Genomic DNA, 11,797 nt, shown 5'->3' with positions numbered 1-11,797 from the left:
GTGCTTAAAGTAAACCCGTTTGGAATCAAATGACTGCCTATTTTGGCTACCTCTAGTAATTCATAATCGATTTCATCTTGTTGTTTCTTAACACCCACACGATTGCCCGCAGTGGTTTTCATGCAATGATGATTCCGCCTCTCTTTAGCAAATTGGACGATTTCTTGTTCTTTTCGGGAATAAGCTCCAAAATTCCCATAAAATATAAAAGAAAGCAAAGAATACAATTTGCAAGAAAACTAGTTAAGAAAGCATAACCAATCGATGCTCAGAGAGGTGTTTTTAAACACCTATCAGTAGCCGAACTTTATTGCCATAGCCGAAATCAGTTTATAATTTTATTTTATTTTTCAAAAGTTTTGCCAATTCAAACAACATTAACTAAATTTGAAGTATTCATATATACCCAAAACCCTCATTTTGAAATGAATCATCTCAAAAAAAGAAAAATTCAAAACCCTCTTCTTCTTCTCTCTTAATAATTTTTCTTCTGAAAAAACCACTTATAAATTTAACCTAATAATCACTAATTAACTTAACTTAATCAATTAACTAACCAACTATGAAACTAACTAATTTTATACTCATAATTAGAAAGGATAATTTTGGTATTAACATAAATATCTAGATAAGGGTGACTTAGATTTACTTCATAATGACCTTCTAAAATTGGAATGATGGTCCCCATGAAAAAGGGATGGTGCCCAAAGAACGGTTCCAAAAGACCTCCTCAAAAATATCAAGTCTGAAGCCCATTTCAATGTTCATTTAATTACAAACATTAAACCCGTTTCTATACTAGCGTGATCAGAAAGAAAAAAAAAATCAAGGTTCTTCCTAGTAACACTTAGCAAAGAGAGAACATAATTCTTCATTGAATTACAAGTGATCCGTACACTGTAATAAATACAAAGAAGAGTCTGACAAGAAATAATGTGAGCCACACACGTGTGGAAATCTCAACCATAGAAAACAACAAAGACATCTATTAAAGAATTGTAATTACAAGATAGTGAAAAGCTAAAATACTCTTGTTACTACCCCCGCAAAGTGAATGGGTGTTAAGACCTTCAGTTTTGATTTGAGAAACTCAAAATGTGGTGCTGCAAGACTTTTGGTGAATATGTCAGCTGCCTGCTCCAGAGTTGACAAATATATAACTTGCAGCGACTTAGACTGAACTAGTTCTCTAACAAAATGAAAATCCAATGCAAAATGTTTCATTTTGCTGTGAAAGATAGGATTTGAAGCTAGAGATATGGAACTTTTATTGTCACAAGCAATAGTAGGTGAAGTTGGTAGAAATATATGTAAGTCTTTTAGAAGATTACATAACTAAACAACTTCAGCTGCAGTTGAAGCCAAATACTTGTATTCAGCTTCAGTGTTGGATCTTGAAATGGTTGCTGGCTTTTTAGCTGACCAGCTAACTGGATTATCTCCACAGAATATACAATATCCACTTGTTGATTTTCTATCATCAGATTGCCTGCCCATTCTGCATCTGAATAACCTTGAAGAGCAGTAAAACCTTTCGAGAATAGAGTTCCATGATCTAGAGTACCTTTGACAAATCTCAGTACTCTTTTAGCAGCTGTGAGATGTACATAAGTTGGTGTCTGCATAAACTGACAGAGTTGATTAGCTGCAAAACATAGTTCAGGTCTTGTCCAGGTTAAGTATTGGAGAGAACCAACTATAGATCTGTATTCTGTAGGGTTGGAGAGAATGTCACCATCAGTTGCACTCATCCTTTGTGAGCTAGAATAAGGAGTAGAACATGGTTTGATACCCACCAAATTTGTCTTACCTAGTAAGTCAAGTGCATACTTTGTCTGACTTGGAAAAAGACCTTTGATGTTTCTTTTAACCTCAAGACCCAAAAAATAAGGAAGATCTCCTAGATATTTCACTGGAAACTTAGTATAAAAGATAAGCAATTATAGAATCACAATGTGAGGTATTATTCCCTGTTATGATTATGTCATCCACATAAACTAAGATGATTGTGAGCTTAGAGCCAAGATCCTGAACAAACAAAGAACTATCTGCTTGGGAGGGTATAAAATCAATTGCAACTAGAACATCCATTATATTTTCATACCAATCTCTAGGAGATTGTTTAAGACCATATAAAGATTTATGTAACTGCATACATAATCAGGATGTTCCTTATCTTCAAATCCATGAGGTTGTTTCATGTATACTTCTTCTTTTAAATCCGCATGAAGAAAAGCATTACTCACATCTAATTTTTTAATATTCCAATTAAAGTTAACAGCTAGAGAAAGAACAAGTCTGATAGTTGCAGGTTTGACAACAAGACTAAAAGTTTCAGTAAAATCAAAACCTTCAACTTGATTATACCCTTTTGCTACTAGTCTAGCATTATGTCTCTCTATAGTACTATCTGGTTTGTACTTTATCTTAAAAACCCATTTGCATCCCACTACATTTTGAGTAGGATCAGGTGGTACTTTTGACCAAGTGCCGGCATCTTGTAAAGCTGTATTTTCTAGCTGCATAACGTTTAACCAAACTGGAATTTTGGCAGATTGAGTGTAACATGTAGGAGTAATGTGATTAAAATGAGATATATGAGAAGCAGATAAGGCATATTTAGTAGAGAAGAATACCTTTGGTTTGAAAGTACCAACCTTTGCTTTTGTAGTCATTTGATGAGAGTTCATAGAAGTATTAGTTGAAACAGATATATTTGAAGCATCAGAAGTATGTGTCGAAGTATCATCAGAAGTATGTGCAAAAGTATTAGTAAAAGTAGATGTTGCTGAAGTAATAGAATTATCATTGAGCACATAAATATCTGTGATAGCTGTAGAAGTATCCAAAGTAGCAGGAGTACTAGGAAAATCCAAAGAGTATTAAAGAATCAGTAGTTCTCTGTTTAGACAATGTTTTATAAGGAAAACTCTCTTCATGAAACACAACACGTCTTGAGACAAACACTCTACCAGTAGATGGATCTAAACACCTGTAATCCTTGTGTTGTGAACTATATCCAAGAAAGACACATTGTACACTTCTAGGTTGCAATTTGTTATTAGAATAAGGCTTCAACCAAGGAAAGTACAAACATCCAAAGAATTTGAGAAAGAAATAATCTGGTACTTTGTTGAACAAGGAATGAAATGGAGCTGAAAAAGATAGTGATCTAGTTGGTAATCTGTTAACGATATAATTGGAAGTAGATAAAGCATCAAACCAAAACTCAAAAGGCAAACTAGCTTGATATAGAAAAGTTCTTGTTATCTCTAGAAGATGCTTATGTTTTGATTCTGCCACACCATATTGTTCAGATGTGTGTGGACAAGTAATTTCATGAGAAATACCACTATTAAGTAACACTTTTGTGAGAGCATTATTAACAAACTCTCCTCCTCCATCAGTCCTAATGATTTTGACATGTGAGTTTAACTGATTTTATATGTACACTTTGAAGTTATGAAAAGTAGACTTAAAATCATACTTAAGTGTCAAAGGATAAACCCAGCAGAACTTTGTGTAATCATCAATGATATTGATATAATATCCAAATCTATTTGAAGAAACAACTGGAGAAGGACCCCATACATCCATGTGAAGTAATTGCAAAGAAGCTGTAGTTACATACATAGACATATGAAATGGTTGCTTATGACTTCTACAAATTTGACACTAAGTACAAGTAAGAGTTTTATTTGAAATATTGAGAATCCTAGCTAGCCTACTAAGAGATTGAAAAGATGGGTGAGATAATCTTCTATGCCATATAGTTGAAGAAGGTTTACTACAAGCAAATGTTGTTGAAGGAACTGGAGAAATAATGTCCCCTTGTAGTGGATAAAGACCATCTTTACTGGGACCTTGAAAAAGAATCCGTCTTGAGTTCACATCCTTTACAGGAAAATCATTGGAAGTGAAAGTCAGAGAACAATGATTATCTCTGGTAAACTTATGAACTGAAACTAAGTTCTGTGAGGCTAAAGGAACATGAAGAATATCTTTGAGAGTAACATTGTTATTGGGTATTTGGACCAAAGAAGAACCAGTTTTATGAATTTGCATACCTTCACCATTAGCTGTAGTGACAAATATGTGCCTCCATAAGAAGAAGTTGAAGCAATATTAGAAGCATCAGCAGTTAAATGATGTGTTGCACCTGAGTCCACATACCAAGGATTTTGTCCCATAATATTTGCAGAAGCAAGCATAGCTTGTAGATTTGTTGGAGGATTTCTCCCTTGATATGAGAAATTCATTCTATTACAACACTCATCAGCAGCATGACCATATTTGTGACATATTTGACATGTTGGTCTTTCACCAGAAGAAATATTTTTAGAACCAAAGGAAGCAGGTCTTGGTATAGAAGCAGAATAAGAAGCAGTTGTTGTTGGAGAAGGTATAATACCAGCACCTCTACCAAAACCTCTACCAGAATATGAAGTACGACCCCCCCTGTGAAAACCTCTAGAATTTCCTCTACCATTGTTATTGCCAGATACATAAAATTCTCTATTAGTTAATTCAAGAGAAGAACTTGCAATTTTACTGTTAATAACCATCTCTTCACTAAGCAACAGATTATGTAATTCAAGACTTGACACATGTGAAGTTCTCATTCTTACAGATATAGCAAAGTAATTATAATCAACATTCAAACCATCTAAAGTGACAACTACAATTTCATCATCAGATATTACAGATCTAGTAGCAGCTAATTGATCAGTAATAATCTTGATCTCACTAGTGTAGGCAGCAATAGTAGAATTTCCTTTCCTGATATTACATCATCAGATATTACAGATCCAGTAGCAGCTAACTGATCAGTAATAATCTTGATCTCACTAGTGTAGGCAACAATAGTAGAATTTCCTTTCTTGATATTCATAAGAGAGAAGTATGATGAAGATGAAGATTGAAAGAGAAGAAAAAGATCAGAATTGAGCAGAAGAGTGGGAGATTGGATCGACTAGGTATCTGATACCATAGTAACACTTAGCAAAGAGTGAACAGAATTCTTCATTGAATTACAAGTGATCCTTACACTGTAATAAATACAAAGAAGAGTCTGACAAGAAATAATGTGAGCCACACACGTGTGTAATTAAAGAGTTGTAATTACAAGAAAGTGAAAAGCTAAAATACTCTTGTTACTACTTCCTCCGTTAAAACAAATTTGCACTCATCATTTATGGTTATCAACTAAAAGGCAGAGAGGAACCTTCTTATGCATCGTAAGTCCAAAAGCTTCACTCATATCAACTTCTTCTATTTTCATATCCGAAGGCAATTTACAATCAAAACAATGCAGTAAATTTGAAAGGACTAGTTCGACAAGCACCGCCGAGAAACTGATTCCAGGACAGCCTCTTCTTCCGCCCCTAAATGGTAACAACTCAAAGTCTTGACCCTTATAGTCAATATTAGTGTCTAGGAATCTTTCGGGATGAAATTTGTTTGGGTTTCTCCAATATTTTGGGTTAGTTGAAATTGCTTTTGTATTGATAATAACGCTTTTTTTGACTGGAATGCCGGATCCGTTAATCGTGCAGTTCTCTCTAATTTCTCTTGGAACTAATAATGGTGCAGGAGGATGCAGTCTGAGTGCTTCCTTAATCACTAACTTCGTGTAACTTAGTTTATGAAGATCGCTTTATTCAACCATTTTCTTAATTCCAATTAACGATCTAACCTCTTTTTGCGCTCTCTTCATGATTGTTGGGTTCCTGATTAGCTCCGTCATAGTCCAAACCAGTGTCGCAGCAGAAGTATCAGTTCCAGCGAAAAATGCGTCCTGTAAAATCCATTCAAGTTGAAAATGATCAAGTGCAAGCGTAGATTATTGAAAAACCAAGAATTGAGGATAAGAGAAACTAAAACAAACTGTAGCGGCATAAAACCACACACTACATCCTATGGTATAGAAGATAAATTAAAACTAAGTAAAGATGTTCAATAAACATAGACCAAAGATATACATGGTTCGGTATGATTACCTACGTCCACGGGGTGAAAGGATGAATGTTATTATTTCTTTTCTTTGATTACAAGGTGTTCTCTCATTCTCAAATGGTGTAACTCTCAAACTCTCAAATGTAGTGTCTTGTTTCTCTCTCTTTCAACCTGCCCCTCTCTCTCTCGACCAGCCCTTGTATTTATAGGCCAAGGTCTACATACAAAATAATTACAATGTTGGTCACATTACATCAGTTTAGATGTTCCCTATCGGGCCTGTGTTGGCGCTCGCCCATCTTTTTAGTATGGCCGATAGAGTCTTGGTCTTTGATAGTTCTTCACCCGAGGCCGAGACCTGATCGTCTGGTTGACACGATGTCGCCCTTCTTTCTCATCGTCCCATTGTTTGACCATCTCCCTTTGTCTGACCGAGTGCTTTCTGATCGTCCTTCCGACTTGTCATAGGATAAGGGTCACGTCCCATCCAACAACTATAGGGCCGTCACGTCCGACCCACGTGACACCTTGCTCTTTGCGCTATTTGGTTCTATCCTGTGCTTCGCCGCTCTTTTCTCTTCGGTGTATCATAGCTTAAGATCTCGCCACCTAACCCTGTGGATTATCTACAACTACATTTATGCCCCTTCTTTCGCTCGTGTGCTTGGCACGAGGGAAAGAAAATCATTCCATCTTCCCACGTCCTTGAGCATGCCAAGAATTCCTTCATGCATTTCCCCACTAAACATCCCTTTATGACTTGTAACCGCTACTATCGGTCAAGACAATTCATCCTATAAATATCCCCCTTTATGTTCTCTTTCCTCTATTCGTCATTTTCAAATAAACCAAGCGCTTTTCTTTCTTTTTCTTCACCTTCCTTTCTTACCGACGCCATTAACTCCGGTGACCCTTTTTATCTTCTTAGTCTTCATCTTCACTGTTTCTGTTTGTGAGGTTTGCGACAGTCGTGGTTGGTTCTTCTCTTTACTTCTCTCTCCATCAAAGTTCATATCTCTCGGTTCGCTTTCTGCCATGGCTACTCTTCTCCGTCAATGACTGAAAAAAGGTGCGTGAGTGATACCTTCTCCGAGGGCGATGTTGTTTCTCTTGATTCCTTATTTTGTCTTGAGAGTCCTTCCCATCACGATTATTGTGCTATAAATTCCCTTTTTCCTGATGATTCTCCCTCTTTTTCATGTAGGGCTGATAAGAGAGTCTCCAAAGACTTGTCTGATGATGAGTTTATTGAACAGTTGAAGGGAGAATTCGGTTTTCAAAACTATGAAGTGACTCTAGTCTAGGGCCAAAAGGGTGTGTTGAAGAAGACCGATGTCGATAAGCATGAGCAGTCGTCCGAGGCGGTCATCGTCACTCGTGGGCAGTTGGAACTTGGCCTTCGCTTTCCTCTATACAACCCTACCAGCCCTTTCTACTATGAGGTATTGTCGCAGCTTCGTCCGTATCGGGCCTTGACTCAGTGGAATGGCAACACTTTCCGTTTGATGAATGAGTGGACAGACCGAGGCGAGGGTCACGGATATACGGCCGATTGGTCGACCTATAAGCCTGGAGACGCTCCCGTTACACTTCTGCCAATTTTATCGTGAACTACCGGAGCGGGACAGCTACCAATGATGACCATGCTGGTTTTGCTGCTAGCCCTCACCGTCAGAAATCTATGCCCGAGGGTGTTGACAGATTGATGCTAGATGCTGATCCCCTTGGTAAAGGTTCCAAGAAGCATGTTCGCCACACCAATGACCCATACTGGGACCGAGTTCTACTTCTTGTTCGCGGCCAAATTTTTCATGGTAGCTTTCCTCCTCCTCAATTTCCTGCAGAGCCTTATCCATTTTGGGTGATTAACGACGATAAGGTATGTTGCTTTCTTTCCACTTTCTTTGATTCCTGCTGTATCGGCTTGGGGTACGGATTACTTTCTTGTCGTAGGTTAAGCCTCAGGGCGAGTCTACCAAATCGGCTTCTATTTCCAAGAAGAGGAGTGCTGGCACAAGGGTCGAGGAGGATCAGGGGAAGGTAACAAACATATAGCTTTTATTCTAAGTACATGTACTTGCCCCTATTTTTTTCCTTCACATGTTCTGACGCTGAACCTTGTGCAGAAATTCCCTCGATGCGAGGATGAAGATGTTGGAGGCTCCGATACTCGTGGTAGTGGAAGTTTGGTTCCAAGGCGTAATCCTTCTCGGGGGAAGGTGGTGGAAAAGGGCGTGGTGCTGAAAAGCTCGGACGTTGTGATCGATATCCCCGATCAAGATGATGAGAACGATATATTCGGGGACGATCAGCTGTTTGATGAGGATGATGGTGGTCAGAAGGAAGCGGAGGTTTGTGTGGAGACTGCTGTGGTGACTCATGTCGTGCAGTCTGGTGATCAGGGGCCGACCCAAACATCACTCCAAAAGTTTCCCCATAAGGATGTTGGGTCTTCCTCGGGTGTTCAGAAGTCCTTTACCATATCTGGCCCTATTTGTGATTCACTTGGCGCATTGCACTCTGAGGAGTTCGACTCCTATACTGATGAGCAGATGATTGCTGTCGTGCCCCTGTATTGTGATATCACGCTGATTTTTGATAATTTGGTAAGTGATTTGTTTGCACTTTTCCTTTGGATGTTATCGGGCCCCACTAAACTCGTCTTGGGATGGAATTTGTAGGCGTTGAATCGGTCGAGGTTGGAGGCTGCTCTCCGTCGACAGGAGATTAGGAAGTTGGAGGTTGCTCTTCAGCAGGAGAATGAACGATCTCGCGATCTGGAGATCAAACTCGCCGATGCGCAAGGTATATTGTTTGCAATAGTTGTGTTGATTGAGTTCTTCGTACCGATGTCATGAGTCAATTATTATTCTTCTAGCCGAAATTTCTAGTATAGATCTAGCCTAGGGCTGTCAATGGGTACCCATTACCCGGATCCGGAACCGGACCCGGTATATTAGGGTCCGGTTCCGGGTCCTAAAGTTGGACCCATTAGCTACTTAGGACCCGACGGGTAATTACCCGATTGGACTCGAATTTAAACGGGTCCGAACGGGTAATACCCATTGGGTACCCGCGGGTATCGGGTACCCGTTTATTCATTCTTTTATTCATGTTTTTAGCAAAATTATAAGTATTTTTTTCTAGTTTTAGCTTTGATATTTTACTCATTTAAATTTTTCTCTTACATTTAATCTTTATTTAGTACATTCATAAGAAATAATAATAATTTTTATAAAAATTACTTAAATCCAAGCTAAAAAGAGAAATATATTAAGTTTTTGAAATTTTTTAAATAGTTTTCTTTAGACCCAATGGGTACCCGGAACCGACGGGTACCCGGGTATTTAAACGGGTCCGGTTCTGGGTCCACAAATTTAGGAACCGGACCCAGAACCGTTAGGAACCGGACCCGACCTTTATAAGTAGGGTCCGGGTCCGGGTCTAGTGATACCCGGGAGGACCCGGACCCGTTGACACCCCTAATCTAGACGCTTCTTCGGAGTATATGCTTATGAAGAGAAAGTGGTATATCGAGAAAGATCTTGTGGAGAATCTTCGACAACGAATTTTCAATAAGGATGGGAAGATAGGCCGACAGGAGGCCGATATACTGCAACTTCAAGAGGAATTGGATAGATATCTCCTGTTTGAGTATGTCCCCGAAGAGGTAGATAACTTACGAGTCCGCTTGGGCATCTTTCAAAGACTTGCTAGTGATAAAACGTTACTGACCGATAATCTGGAGAGTCAAGATGGTTCCCTTAGGCTTCAAAATCGAGATCTTCATGAAGATCGGCGACGAATTTTGAGGGAAAAAGTTGTGGCCGAGCAGTCCAACTGAGATATTCTTGAAAGGACCAAGTGTTTCGAAAAGATGTCTAGTGACCTAGAGTGGACCCAAGCCCAGTTATCGATGCTACAAGTGTCATATAACCGTCAGAGGGATGAGTGGAGTGATCACAAGAAATATTGCCCTTCGAATGAGTTCAATGAACAATACTATAATGAGTTAACCTTGAAGCTTTCTAAGGCCGAGGACGAGTTGGCCAAGTCCGTGGAGTCGTTAGAATCTGTATTGCCAATTCTATCAGGTCTCTGGAGTGCATGTTGGGGCGACCTTAAGACCTAGTTAGTTTGTTGTTTTTACTTCGTATTCTGCTATGCTCCGTGTTTAATATGCTTATGATGTTTTGTTGCAGCCGAGCAGGGTCGTGTCAAGGTTCTGGAGCGAGATGTGTAAAATCTCGGGCAGGAGGTGGAGCAGTGGAAGAAGGCCGAAGGTGAGGTGAAGGTTAAGCTCCATTCCACCGAGGCGAGGTCCGAGCAGCTTTCTCAGCAGATTGTGGACGAGATAAATTCTCATCAGAGCGAGATTGATGAGGCGATCAAGGCCAGTGTGAACGAGTACATCACGCAAAAGCGCCGCAAGGTTTCTCAGAGAAGGGGGGAGCCGGTGCTGTTCCACCCCGGAGTTGATCATGTCTTTTTTAGTGCTGTGCCACTAATTTTCCCTTTGTCGCGGGTTGTAATTCGTTTGAACACTTGACCCTTGCTTCTTTGAACAACTTCTTTGAATGGGGTGCTGCGTCACCAAGCTTGTTTTTTTTTTATTTTCCTTGACAATTTCCGCCTTTATCATTGTGTTGACGCTGTTTAATTTTATGGTTGCTATCTTGCTGCCTGTGCTTCGTACCTGCATTTTATGTCACATGCCTTAGTATTAGTGTCTTTTATGTCGAACACACTCAACAAGGAGGGTCATCAGGCCCGATGCCATGTCCCAGCCGAGGTATCTCATCACTATCTTTTAGATTCAGTGGAAGGGTTTTAGTCGTCCTAGTTCTAGGCCCGATAATCCCGAGTGGTTATCGAACAACCAACTCGGGCAAGTGGTCACGGCCACCTGTGATGGGGGTAACCTTTCAGATATAAGTAGGTTACCTAGCTGAGAAGAAATCGTATCTAAACAACCTTTGGTATCTGGCTTCCAACCACCAGTACCCTTAGGCTACCTCGGCACTTGCACACTGCCACTTCCCCGAGTATCGAATAGCCAGTCGACTGTAAGTCACCTCAGAACTTCCACACTGGCTTTGCCCCGAGTACGAATGACCATTCGAGTGTAAGTCACCTCAGCACTTCCTCACTGGCTTTGCCCCGAGTAAGAATGACCATTGGTCTCTCATGTCATATTTCCTACCCCTCGCTGTTTTAAAGAAATGAATGACAAGTATGTTTACTTGTTTCCCTCGGACCCCTCATGGGTAATAGAGTTTCAGATGTTGAGCGTTCCACGATTTTAACTCGGGTTTGCCGTCTGGTTTGAGTAATCGATAAGCTCCCTCGCCAGCTTTAGACACGATTGTGTATGGTCCTCCCCACCTTACCTCTAGTTTACCGCCCATTTTGTCACGTTCCCAATCGGCTAGATATTTCAACACTAACTGCCCCGGTTGAAACTCTCTTGGCCGAAATCGTTTGTTGTATTCTCGTTGTAGTCTCCTTTGGTAATTCTCTATTTTTTGCAACGCCATCTCCCTTGTTTCCTCCAAGTCATCGAGCTTGGCCAATATTAGATCTGCCGATATGTTTCGCCTCTAGGCTTCAGTTATTGTGGTGGGTATCATTGCTTCAGTTGGTAGTATCGCTTCGGTTCCATAGGTCAGCATGAAAGGTGATAGCCCTGTTGCTTCCCTTCGAGTGGTTCGATAGGCCCATAAAACATTGTAGAGTTCTTCGCACCAATCACCGTATTCTCCATCTAATTTTTTCCTCATATTGTCGGTGATTGTTTTGTTTGTGATCTCGGCCTTCCCATTACTTTGAGGGTATATGGGGG

This window comes from Papaver somniferum, chromosome 7 (assembly GCF_003573695.1).
Source record: "Papaver somniferum cultivar HN1 chromosome 7, ASM357369v1, whole genome shotgun sequence".
Classification (NCBI taxonomy): Eukaryota; Viridiplantae; Streptophyta; class Magnoliopsida; order Ranunculales; family Papaveraceae; genus Papaver; species Papaver somniferum.
The sequence above is the reverse complement of the archived record's forward strand: the minus strand, read 5'-3'. Positions refer to the sequence as shown.